This window comes from Dermacentor andersoni, chromosome 10 (genome assembly GCF_023375885.2).
Source record: "Dermacentor andersoni chromosome 10, qqDerAnde1_hic_scaffold, whole genome shotgun sequence".
Classification (NCBI taxonomy): domain Eukaryota; kingdom Metazoa; phylum Arthropoda; class Arachnida; order Ixodida; family Ixodidae; genus Dermacentor; species Dermacentor andersoni.
Genome location: NC_092823.1, coordinates 58,912,634 through 58,925,674, shown reverse-complemented (window position 1 = coordinate 58,925,674; position 13,041 = coordinate 58,912,634). Strand labels below are relative to the sequence as shown.

The window sequence follows — 13,041 nt, the reverse complement described above, 5'->3', positions numbered from 1 at the left end:
CACATGGCCCCATCATTCAACCAGTATCAAATATTACCATTCAACTACTTACGTAGACAGAGCATTTCATTATTTGTTTATAGGGTTGTTAGATTCAATCACTCATTTAATTCAACCATATCTTACTCGTGAACGCGTTGTAGAAGAAATGTAACTACAGGTCATTTTGATGTCGCACCATGTAGCAATGTATACCGAAGGGTATGCTACAGTTGACAGGCATTAGAAGCTGGAACAAAATCCCCGCGGGAATCATTAAATCCTCCAGCTTTCCTAACGCCCTGAAACAATATTTTCTTTCTTTTTAAGGATGGAGTAATCATGAATTCCATAATATATCTGCACAAAGAAAAAAAACAATTGTATCTTATAAACTATTTGCTCCTTATTTCATGTGGGACGCAATGGTGTTGCTTTTGCAATGTCATATTACTCTGGTATTTCCCATTATGTACGTACTGTAATTGAAAAGTTACGTTTCATCAACCTGTTCGGTACTAATCGATAATTGTTTTGGAGTGCTTGTGGTATGTATTGACTTGCCTTTTGTCGACTTGTGAGTTTACAATCAACAACTTTGTATATACAATTATTTTTCCGATTTCTTTATTCATTGCTGTGCTAGGATTTCCTTTATATTTATTTATCGGACCTTCCACTCGCCTTCGGCGACGGATCCGACAAGTGTTTGTTACTTTCTACAATAACATGGAAATAAACATTTCAATCAATTCATTTCGAAAGAAAATCACGTGCTGGCGCTGACCGACAATTCTGCATTCGCATGCCTGATCAAGCAGAGGAGGCAAAGTAGGAGACAACGTAACTAAAGCTTTAAAAGATCCGAGGACACCTAAGCATTTGTAATGGGGTGTGAATGCGAAAGCAAAAATGTACATGTGAACGCCGCTGGGCGGTCCTTCGAGTTATGAAGTCCTCGCGGTCAAGGAAGCGCGTTCCGACGCTTGGCCAACGCCTCCTAGATAGCACAAGGGCAGTGCACATCGATCTGTGATGTCATGCTACCTTGCCCGACTGCCATAGAATCTAATGGGAACGCTCCCATGCGAGTCGCGCTGATTTTTGCGTCACCGCTTTCGTCACCCGAGACTTGGCAATCGAAATTTTGATGCAAGTAACGCGACGTCATGAAGGAAAATGGCTAGGGCTGGTATCTAGGAGGCGCTGGTTATCCACTGTGGGCAAGGACCTCGGCTTCTGAGCGTGGGGTCATAGGATATAAACTCATTACCACCAACGTTTCCATTTTGCAATTAATCTAGTTTTAATACATCAAATTCTTTATTGTGATTACCGATGCGCAGTCAGAAGGCTAACGAGAGCTTGCACTGACAAAGAACGCAGGGATAACCCAGGTTTCAGGCGTCCGGGAGCAAGGGCTTGGGGGACGTGGCAACGCGGCTGTGCTCTTTACTTTCATGCAACACCTGGCGCGCTGTTGTTGCAGCAGGTCTTCCCTCTAGCCGGCCCTGTTCCGTCAAAACGCGTTCGTTTCATGGCGTCGCAACCAATGGGAACTGGTGCGCTTGTGCTACTACAGACGCCGCCAGCTTTTTCGCTCAGTAGGCCATGGGATGATGTCGCAATAAACTACCTAAAATTATTCTTATTGAGTAAACAATAGAAGGGTCAATGTTTGAACGCGGCACTTGTAGAAATAGTCGTTTGCGGAGAACTTCGACAAATGCATTTACGAAACCTAAGAATAGAGTATTGACAAGCATTTAGGGCACAATGAAGGGGAATCCAGGTTACTAATGATGATTTTGCAGGAACAGAAGGCCCGCAAAGAATTGTCATTGATTCAACAGATGACTGCGTTGATGTCGCGACTACCATCATCGAGCCTATATGCCTGATGGCGCTAGTCTAGTCTCTTCATCTTCCAACGTGGGGCTCTATGAGTATTCTCCGCTACACTTTCTATTCGTAATTTGCTGGAGAAAACATTCTGAGCAACAGGCTGATTTGGATAGGAAGACAAGCCGAAAAATTCGGAACCTATGAATAAATTATGTTTTCCGTGAGTTTCATGTAAAAGACAGGTAATACAGAAGAACGCTACGTTCATTACAGATATGATAGACGTTACTTTCTCATTTAAATTGATTTAAGCTGTAGAAGTTGCATTACAGTTGATATTGGTTTTGTGGACCGTGATTCTTGAAAAATGTGCTTTAGTATGATGTTAGATTTGAATGTTATGAAAGTTATGAGTGTGAGCGAAATTTAAAAAAAAGAACAAAATAAACATAAGAAGAACCTGCCACGAATAAAAGCTGTTTACCAGATGCACTAAACTTTTGCACTCTCCATAGCATGCTGTACTGTGTACACAAAATACACATCGCAAACCGGTGCACACACATTTCTCAAATAAGAGCCACTTACACTACGTGCCATGTATATTTGGGCCTGTTGTTCCACAGAAGCGTTTGGGCTAGATACAAATATCCCATTAAGAAGTCCCGTAAGCGTCGTTTCTTTAACTGTTGTTCCACATAGAAGTCAAGCGAACAAACGTGGCTGCATGATTAAGGGCCGCATAGCTAGAGAGCTGTGATACTGTGAGCCGCATATTCCTGCACACATAGTAAGCCTCGGTATATTAAGCTTAGTTTCTGACTCGACACAACGGTTACGAGCGGAATTTGACTGAGGGTGTAATGACAGTGAAAACTCAAACGCTGCTAGCAATGTGTAGTAAAAATTTAATTCTAGGTTAGATGAAGTATTGTCCTGAACATAAACAAAATTCAAATCGCACCGATAAAACGAACATGGTCGTGGGATGTTGTAATAAGAAATTACAGGTCACTATAGTGTTGCGCGAACGAAGGATTAAGACTGGAGACTGTTCACAAAGCTCGAGATCCAGAGAGCGTTCGTCGTCTTCGTCGGGGCGGCCGCGTACATCGGCCACAAGAAACACGCAGTATTCATCTATCAATAGTCCTTTTTTTAAATGTACCAAAGTTCACCCCAGACTAATTGTTCGTGCTGGCGTAATTTCGAGAACATGGAACACCACCCCGTTTAATTGGCGCGTTTCGACTATAAATATGGAGCGCTCACAAAGCAGGCACTGTCAAGCTGTACGCGTGTTTGTAGCGTCATGCAGTGAACCGATGTTGCTCATTTTCTTGTTGAGATTAAGAACAGGAAAGGGGGTGAAGTATGTAATATAAGGCGTAAAACAAACAACCTATGGTGTAATTAGAATAACAATGTTCGGTCCATGACACGGAAGCGAAATGCAGTCACACACTGAAGATAATGATGATGTTGCCAGGAATAAAATTGTGGAATTGTGTGGAATCGGCAGGCGGAAGATTGAGAAAAGGTGAGATCGGTGGCTGTGACATTCAAGCTACATTGGAAATGAAATACAATATATGTTCCTGGTGAATCAGTTTGTTGTGATTAGCGGCATACCAAAAGCTTGCTTTGAAAAAAAGTGGAATAACTACGTACCTGTGTGCACAAACTATGTGTGCCTCCGAAAATGTTTCACCGAGCGTAAATTTAATTATTTCGCCAAGTCTAAGCTACAATGACTGGATTCTTAACATGAAATCATATCAAGCCGACTGCACCCTTCACAATTCCTGAATGAGGAATGCCTACCGCGAAATTGTTTGAACTCATATTTTGAACCGCATTCTTCCTGCAAACAGTGAATGCTTTAAAGGACGTACTTCACTGAATAATACATGATTCAACACGGGTAATATTATTACCTTGTATTTCTGGGAATAGCACCATATCATACACTTGATTGTTATCATGCCGTATTGGTGGACTCATCAATTGTTTTGGCAAACTGGGTTTCTTTAATGTCCATCGAATGTACGCTACAAGAGAGGTTTTTGAATCGAACCCTATCTTAGTAGGGCCATCACGGCTGCGATTGAACCCACAATGTTGAGATCAGCAGTGCAAAGCCAGAACCTCTGTGCTGCGGGGGGGGCTAATGGTATGTATATATTTGTGGATGAAATGTAACCTCTTTCTAAAAACTTCTTGAACACCGTTCTTCCAACAAAGGCCACTTTAGAATATTTCTCGCATTCTAAAGGATCTTTTTTAACACCAAGATTTCCACTTTCAGTTGCCAATCTTACCCCCAAGCCAAACGCAGAAATATTTTCTTTGAAGAGCGCATCGCTAAAAGTACGTGCACAAGTTATGTGAGTAAAACTCTTACTACAATTATCATGCTTTTGTTGTTACAGTTCACTTAGAACCTGAAATAATTCTGAGAAGGATATCTTGTTCTTGTAACCCGAACAATTCCTCTGAAAAAGATAAAAAATATGAGCTGATTAGTTTCTATGAACACTGTTCCATGTTAACAAAGAGGCACATTATGGCCAATACTCTCGAGAAGTTACCTGTGTGTGGATGAATTAGCGCCTTTTTATATTTTTTTCACCAAGTGCACAAAAGCATCATGTATGGGCGGCGTTTTAAACGAACCGGTAAGATACTAGAACAGTCCCAAGGTATGCCAATAAATGACAGGCAAATGAAATTATTGCTGCAACCACATAATATAAACAGCTCCGCTGAAAATAAAGCTGTGAATCTATTAGTTCGCATACAAGTGCTTTCATTTGCTTTTTATATGTATAAAAACAGTGTGCGAAATAGAAAAGAAGTGCATGACTACGTGCTTACTCGGAGCGGTGACAGCTGCAAGATCTCTGTCTCTTGGCGGAGATCTTGCCGCTGTTGGAGGTTAACCGTTAAGGATGGTAATACAGTAAACTCTCAGTTGTACGAACGTCGGTTTATTGAATATTTCAGAATAACAAACTTTGTAAAAATCCCCGGCAGTTTTCTTATAGATTCTATGCAAAAATGTTTCACTTAAACGAATTTCGGAACAGTCAATATTTCAGTTTAACGAACTCCCTCAGAGGGCCAAGGCTTGCACTGCACTGCCCTGCTGGCGCAACCGATGCCCGCCCTCATCAAACCGTCGCTGGGGCTACACCGCCCCTGGGGCAAAGCGGCGGTGTGGAAAACGACCGGCAATGAGGCATGGCCTCCGACATCGCCCGCACAAAACGAGCAAGCATGTAATCTCGGAAGTCATGAACAAAGTAACATTGATGGCTCTTACAACGTCGCCAGAGCAAAGCGGCGATCTGTCACCCCACAAACCACGTGGTGTGTGTTTTTTTCCGACCGGCTAGTCGTGGCATGGTCGTAGTCTCTTTCTTTCCAGTCTCGTCGGTTCCGCGTGTGCACACAAACGACCCACGTGGTGTGTTTTTCATTGATATGTACAAATTTCATTTCACACATTTCTAATACTATGGATGCCATGTCTTTTGCTCCATGAATTGCACTTCAAACTTTTGACTCTGTATGCCATGTTTTATGTTGGTCTAGTGAATATTGAGTTTAGTGAACTTTAAGTTAAGTGAACTATTTCCTTCGGTCCCTTGAAGTTCACTCAAGTGAGAGTTCACTGTAAACTGAAATTACTTTATGAAAACTAAGGCATGTTTTTATTTGTGGATGCAATTTAGGAAACGTCTAAAAATTACACCCACCCTTGTAATTTGCACAAAAATAGTTACCCTATTAGACAAAATAATATGTTCGTACGGTTACAGGTAAATTGCTTTTGACTGCACATAACCATCTCTAAGGTCAATTAGTGCTTCGTCCATGAATTATACTAGGTGCCACGCGCAGGCTCCATCATCATTTGATGGAGCCATTTGTGGAAACTGCACTGCATAGCGACATATTACTCTTCCACATGTAAAGTTTAGTCCATAAGGATGCAGGTCTTAGGAGTTCTACACAGTTTCTCCATGAATTGCACTTCAAACTTTTGACTCTGTATGCCATGTTTTATTTTGGTCTAGTGAATATTGAGTTTAGTGAACTTTAAGTTACGTGAACTATTTCCTTCGGTCCCTTGAAGTTCACTCAAGTGAGAGTTCACTGTAAACTGAAATTACTTTATGAAAACTAAGGCATGTTTTTATTTGTGGATGCAATTTAGGAAACGTCTAAAAATTACACCCACCCTTGTAATTTGCACAAAAATAGTTACCCTATTAGACAAAATAATTTGTTCGTACGGTTACAGGTAAATTACGTTTGACTGCACATAACCATCTCTAAGGTCAATTAGTGCTTCGTCCATGAATTATACTAGGGGCCACGCACAGGCTCCCTCATCATTTGATGGAGCCATTTGAGGAAACCTACAAAAAGGAAGCTGGTTGGTGATAACGACATATTACTCTTCCACATGTCAAGTTTAGTCCATAAGGATGCAGGTCTTAGGAGTTCTGCACAGTTGCCTTCACTAATGTGAGAGCAGAGGTACAGATGCCAAGAGTCACAATCCGTTCGCGGCCAGTTCTGCATCGCAACTACTTGAGAATGATTGTTAATAATTATTTGCTATTATTTAGTCCGCTGAGCACTCGTTCGAAAAGCTTTCAGTCATCTTGGGCCCGACACAGACAACTTATGTCGTGTTATGCCCTTTGGTCGACTTGTAGTCTCAGTGGTTGTTGTATGGTTTCGGCACGTAAACTATTTGATTGTGCAGATCGCGGAGTGCCTAGTACTGCCCGAAGGGTCACTCTGATAACTTTCTCTACTTCTGCCATCAGTCGGGGTGTAACATTCACCAAAAGCCGATGATGTACTCTTTACATCACTCTAGCTTGGTACCCTCGTAGAGGACTTGACTAATCACATTCATATCCTCGAGCTGTCAGTGCTGTCATATATTTCAGGAGAGACCGGGATGATGTACGTACATCTTTAACAGCTGGTCATTAGCTGATGCAGTTATCTACAATTATATCAATGTAACTGTACTCTTTTACACAAAATACAGAAAAATTGTTCACTGGGAAATGTTTCAGGGACCGCCGTGCTTTCAACATAGAGTGGTAGGCAAAAGCTAGCTTACTTAAACAAAAAGATCTCTGGGCTGATTGCATCAACATATTCCGCTGTCGCACATAGTGCAACCTTGAATCTTGCTCCTAGTTGAGGTCCAGTGCTTGAAGAACCAATAATCCATAAAACAAAATCGTAGACTGCGAGACCTCTTGGATAATTCATCGTCTGTGAGAGACAGCGAGATAGGCCTGTGAGGGCACAGCTGAAGAAAAGTCGCGATGAACTGCACAATTTACAGGGATAGGTTGGCTTGTCAGATTACAATTCTGTAAGTTAATTTTTTGGTGTGACAATACCCCAGATCTAATTAAGTGCACGGCATTCACCACCAGCCTACTGGAAGGCTTTCATAATGGCAAAGCATGGGAGACAGTGAAAGGATTATATGATGTCCAGGAACAGTATCTAAGTCTAGAGACACTTCTATGGATTTTAGCGATGGGGCCAGCTTCACAATGAAGTCTGCTGCGGAGAGTTTGTGATGAAAACCGCCCGTACCTTCAAGAACAAATGTACTCCAGTCAGGTAGATCCGTTATATACTAATTTAATATATATTGTTGCGTGTGGCAAGACACAGACAGAAGATGCTATTTACAGGCTATTTACACTGGAGCCAGGCAGCCAGGCCGACACTTGCTCGCGCGAAGCGCACCGACCAACTTCATCGTCGTTCTCGCGGCGGCTCGTTTCTTGAGCATCGCTCGATGATATCGTAATACTACCTATTCCCCCGGCGGCAAAAGCACCGTCACGGTGCTGTTAAATATCCAAGGCGCGTGGAGAGTTGTAGGGCTTGAGTCGGGCGACGTAGACAATGTCACTGGTTGTCACAGCGGAGGACGTAGTGGGCGTGGCTAGCACGATTTCATAGGTAACATCGGTCACTTTGCGGAGCACGCAATATGGACCTGTGTAACAAGACAGGAGTTTTTCACATAGGCCAACTTTACGCGAAGGTGACCAAAGCAACAAGAGGCTGCCGGGCACAAAATGGACATCACGGTGACGGAGATCGTAGCGTTCCTTCTGCTTTTCTTGAGACACTTGTAGAGGAGCGCGCGCAAGTTGGCGAGCGTGGTCAGCATGGGCGATTGGATCACGGGCATAAGCGCTAGTTGAAGCTGTGGCGGACGGAAGCACAGTGTCCAGTGGTAGCGTTGGTTCGCGGCCATACAAGAGGTGAAACGGGGAAGAGTTGTATGCAAATGTATTGTAAGGTAGAGTCAGGTCCCAGTCGCGGTGGTCGTCGGAAACGTGTTTGGATAGCATGTCTGTAAGGGCGCGGTTCAAGCGCTCAGTGAGGCCGTTCGTTTGGGGATGGTAGGAGGTGGTAAATTTATGCCGTATTGAGCAGGCACGCATGTCGTCGAAGACTTTGGCCTGTTAGCAATTGACTTTAGACTTTAGACTGTTAGCAATTGCCGCGGAGCACCATGCATCAAAATAATATCATGTAGGAGGAAGTCAGCAAACATCAGTTGCGCAACTGGTCGGAAGAGCACGGGTTACGGCGTAGCGGGTCGCGTAGTCCACCGCGACTGCAACCCACTTGTTCCCTGATGTAGATTCCGGAAATGGCCCGAGAAGGTCTAAGCCGACACGATGAAAGGGCTCGGCAGGGATGTCGAACGGCTGCAGGTAACCAGCGGGGAGCTGGGAAGGTTTCTTGCGTCGTTGGCAAACTTCACAAGCGGCGACGTAACGTCGTACGGAACGGGCAAGGCCCGGCCAGAAAAAACGGCGACGTACACGGTCATAGGTTCGAGATACGCCGAGATGTCCTGCCGTTGGTGCGTCGTGGAGCTCTTCTACAACGGTGGAGCGGAGGTGTTTAGGTATTACAAGTAGGAACTCAGAGCCGTCCGGATGAAGGTTACGACGGTAAAGAGTACCGTCGCGGAGGACGAAGAGGTGTAGAGTAGCATCGGCCGGAGAGTGCTCAAAACGGTCGATGAGTGCTCTGATGTAGGCATCACGGCGTTGCTCGACGGCGAAATGAAGCAGCTGGGATACTGAGAATACGCAAGAAGCATTGGCAATATTAGACGAGTCAGAGTCGTCGACAGGGTAACGCGACAAGCTGTCAGCGTCTTGGTGCAGGCGGCCAGACTTGTACACCACGGAATATGAAAATTCTTGCAGCCTCAAAGCCCATCGACCTAGCCGGCCTCTAGGATCCTTTAGCGAAGAGAGCCAGCAAAGAGCATGAGGGTCAGTGACAACAGAAAAATGGCGACCGCAAAGGTAAGGACGGAACTTCGCAACCGCCCAGACAACAGCAAGGCATTCTCGTTCCGCAATGGAATACTTGCGCTCCGATGGTGTAAGGAGGCGGCTCGCATAAGAAATAACGCGATCCTGGCCACACTGACGCTGGGCTAAGACGGCACCTACGCCATGACCGCTGGCATCTGTACGCAATTCTGTAGGGGCATCAGGGTGGAAGTGGGCGAGAATGGGTGGTGGGGAGCGAAGAGTAACGAGACGAGAAAAGGCGGCGGCTTCTGCAGTACCCCACGAGAATTGTACGCTTTTCTTCAAAAGATTAGTGAGGGGTCTAGGAATTGCCGCAAAATCTTGAATAAAAAGACGAAAGTACGAGCATAGCCCTACAAAACTTCGAACATCTTGGCTGTCTTCGGAACCGGAAACTCTGACAGCGCGAGTTTTGTCGGGATGAGGCTGTACTCCGGAAGCGTCAACGAGATGGCTCAGAAGAGTAATTTGCCGGTGGCCAAAACGACATTTGGACGAGTTAAGTTGTAGCTTCGCCTTTCGAAATACATCAAGTATAGTTGTGAGACATTCAAGGTGAGTGTCAAACGTTGGCGAGATGACGATGACGTCGTCGAGCTAGCACAGGCATGTGGACCATTTGAAACCATACCATACACAGCCGTTTTCTCCATCCCTAGAATAATTTGAGCGCCCAATAATGCATAGGCGGCACCTTTGTCTTCATGAGGAATAAATTTCGGGCACGTAGTGCCATGGCCACGGCACTACGGCTGGTATTATCTTAATAAAATGGGCATCGTAATTCAAATGCACATACTTGCAGCAGACTGCCGCGTAGCTGACTGGTTTTACTTGTCACGTGATTCTGTTTATGGACAAAGCGATTTGTATTAGAAGGAGTGCCGTACGCAGGATTTGATTTTCCCGGGCGGGTAAAATGAAAAAAAAATAAAGAGAGGGAGATCACGAAAAGAGAAAGTTAGCAAGGAGCACACTATAGAATAAGACAAAAGTAGCTTGAACATGGAATCAAACAAATCCAATATCTTTAAAATGTAATGTCGGAGCACAATGGGCGTTCCTTACACCCTGGGGTTAACAGCCCAAAACGCAGACAGCTGTATGGCTGTGTGCTGCGCTGACCTGAAGACTTTCGTAGGCAAAGTTTCAAGCAAAGCTGCGCGTGTGTGTAAACAGAGGGACAGTATTGGAAAAGGCTTTGGGGGAGGGGTGTGAGACGACACGCAAGCTGGTATGCCAGAGCTTGCAGCGAGCACAATCATCGCGCCAGCGTCAATACGCATCATAACTTAGCGACGAAGCTCTTTCTAGAGTGTGCGTCTGAGTCGCCGACGGCGACAGAAGCACAAACAAAGAACTGAAGGGTGGGGAGTACAGAGACGGCCGGGGTAAAGGTGCTGCCGAGGTAAAAAAAAATGCCACAAGGCGTGAGGGGGGACGTGGGAGAATGCCGCCGCCTTATTTGCGCAAGACGGATACCAACGGCACAGAACCGCGGTTACGCGAAGAATGGAGACAACCTCGGGAGAAACTCAGTCTCTCAAAGGACAGACTTGTAGTGGGCACGTTTCTTATAAATGCACAGTGCTTGTAATCAGCCAAGCCGTTTTAAAAATACTGTTTATTTTTAAACTCGATGTTCTGACTTACTAATCTTCGAACGTGGGCTAGCTAATTCTTCGGCATATTTTGGCAAAAAAACGTGGCGTAGACGAAAACTGGCTCTATTTTCAGAAAAAGACGTAATTCCGGGGTTGGGAAAATGCAGAATGATTACGGAGTCATTTCATTTATGGAGCGGTTACAGCGCAACGCGGCTGGCATGAAGTAAAAACGTTTCTGAACAATATCTTTTAGCACTCGCCGCCTAACTTACAGGGAAGCCGGTTGTATTTTGTGGCAGATTTCAGGAATGAATGCAGCGAAAGTGGTTCTAAAGTTATAATTTCATCAAAATGTCTGCGACTTCACAAATGTGTTGTTTTCTTTGGAAATTTATGTTTTATGTTGTATAAAGTGAAGAACATGTACTTGCGTTTGTCTTTTCATTTTTGCAGAAATGTGGTGGTGCATTGAAGTGCCCTACCCATTGCTGGGGCTGTAGCGGAATAATCCTTTTCATTAAAAGGAATTCTTATTGTTACTAAGGAATAATTTTACCGCTGCGCTTGGACCAAAATAAAGGTAATTCAAACAGTTTCATTGTGGATGTTGTTAGTTTCCTACCATGTATTTGTCTACCAACTTGTATTTGTCTGTATTTGTATGTATTTGTCTACCAACTTGTCACGAAGTGAAATTTAGATTTGAGCATTGTTTCCTAGAAAAGCACGCGTTGCTATGAGCTTACGTGCGTGAAAAGCATGCACGTCTCGGTAGAGCCGTGGGCGTCCTTTCATCTCCTAACTTTAGAAGCCTTCAGCGCACTTTTTGGGTAAACCACTTGCGGCTGCTCACTTACATTCTTAAGCGATTTACTATGGGCAGACGCCTACGAGAAAATGCGTTACTTGACTTGCGGTTCTTAATGCACAAAACATGGTAAACTTTAAAAATACTGAAATTTAAAGATGAGCTGAAATCTTCCATTGGCCAACGCGTGCTTTACTTCGAGTGAATGAAGTCAGTCCTTAAACCGTGCCATGTTCCTAACGGACAGAAGAGCTTAGTAAGCTGTCATCACCGTTAAATAGTAGGAACGCCGAGTAATCATTAGAAAATCAGCAAATCCTGGCTAATTGAGGGCCCAACACACTGAATGCTTTCCTATGTACCATCACAAAGAACGTATACCTCAACTGCCTATTGATACGTGAGTGACTACAGGCACCACTTTCTTGAAAACAATTAGCCATTCGAAGTTGCAAACGTAAACTTTAGTTACCGTAACAAGTCACGTAATTCCTGAACAGTGAGAAAAAAAGCTACTTCGAAGTGCTACACCAGCAAACGAAAGTATTACTTCAACATAGCTCAGCACAGCGGAAAGGAAATACATTTTATATTATCTATTGCAAAGGCCTTAAAGAGACGAACGTGCTGTTTAGAATATTTCGTTCCTTGAGTGAAGTTATTTAACAGAAAAGCGTCCTCAGTTTTAGCAACCTCGCCTCGCAGAGCACAACAGCGCTCTGTCCTATGCTCTTTACTCGATTGTCCTGTGTTGCGCTGTTCCTGTTTTTATTCTAAAGAGCTACAATTTTCTGCTATGTTTCCCTTTCCACGTCAATTTTGCTTCTACTCGAAGAAAAAAGAACACACATAGAAAACAAGCTTTTCTTACCGGAAACCTGAGTCAGCGACTTGAGTATAATGTTGTCTGAAACAGCGAACCTATCGTTTTGGCTAACATGCACAGCCAATCCTCGCCTTTGCTTGTGAATGAACGATCACAAACCTGCCTTTCTTTTCCGATGCACGAACGCGCAGGCAATGGATGGATGGATGGATGAATGGATGTTATGAGCGTCCCTTTTGGAACAGGGCGGTGGGTTGCGCCACAAAGCTCTTGCTGTTATGCTGCCTAATGTCCTACCTAGGTTAAAAAAGAAAAAAAAAAGAAACCACTATGAACTCCCATAACCAAAATTTTCTGAACACGTGTTGCGAACTTTGCTTCTGTACGTCTCCGTTTTTTGCCATTTCCCTACTTTTCTTGCACAAATCTTCCAATCACCTCTTGCTAATCTCTATTACAGACGTGTTTACTTTTCCCTTGCTCTCGCATAACGCAAGGGCTTCAAGGAGGCCAGTGGTGCCTGAATTGACCGCTAGGCAGAAGACTTCGCATTCTAATAAAACATGCTGAATCGTT

At 44.1% G+C, this 13,041-nt stretch overlaps 1 long non-coding RNA gene across 1 annotated transcript in view; it reads left to right on the top strand.

The window, feature by feature from the left end:
• LOC140213633 (uncharacterized) overlaps window positions 1-13,041 on the top strand; it is an 18,602-nt gene extending 5,561 nt beyond the window's left edge. Inside the window, exons 3-5 of the long non-coding RNA XR_011890548.1 lie at window positions 4,133-4,211; window positions 11,285-11,411; window positions 12,926-13,041. This is a non-coding gene — a long non-coding RNA (uncharacterized lncRNA). The remainder of the gene's footprint in view (window positions 1-4,132; window positions 4,212-11,284; window positions 11,412-12,925) is intronic.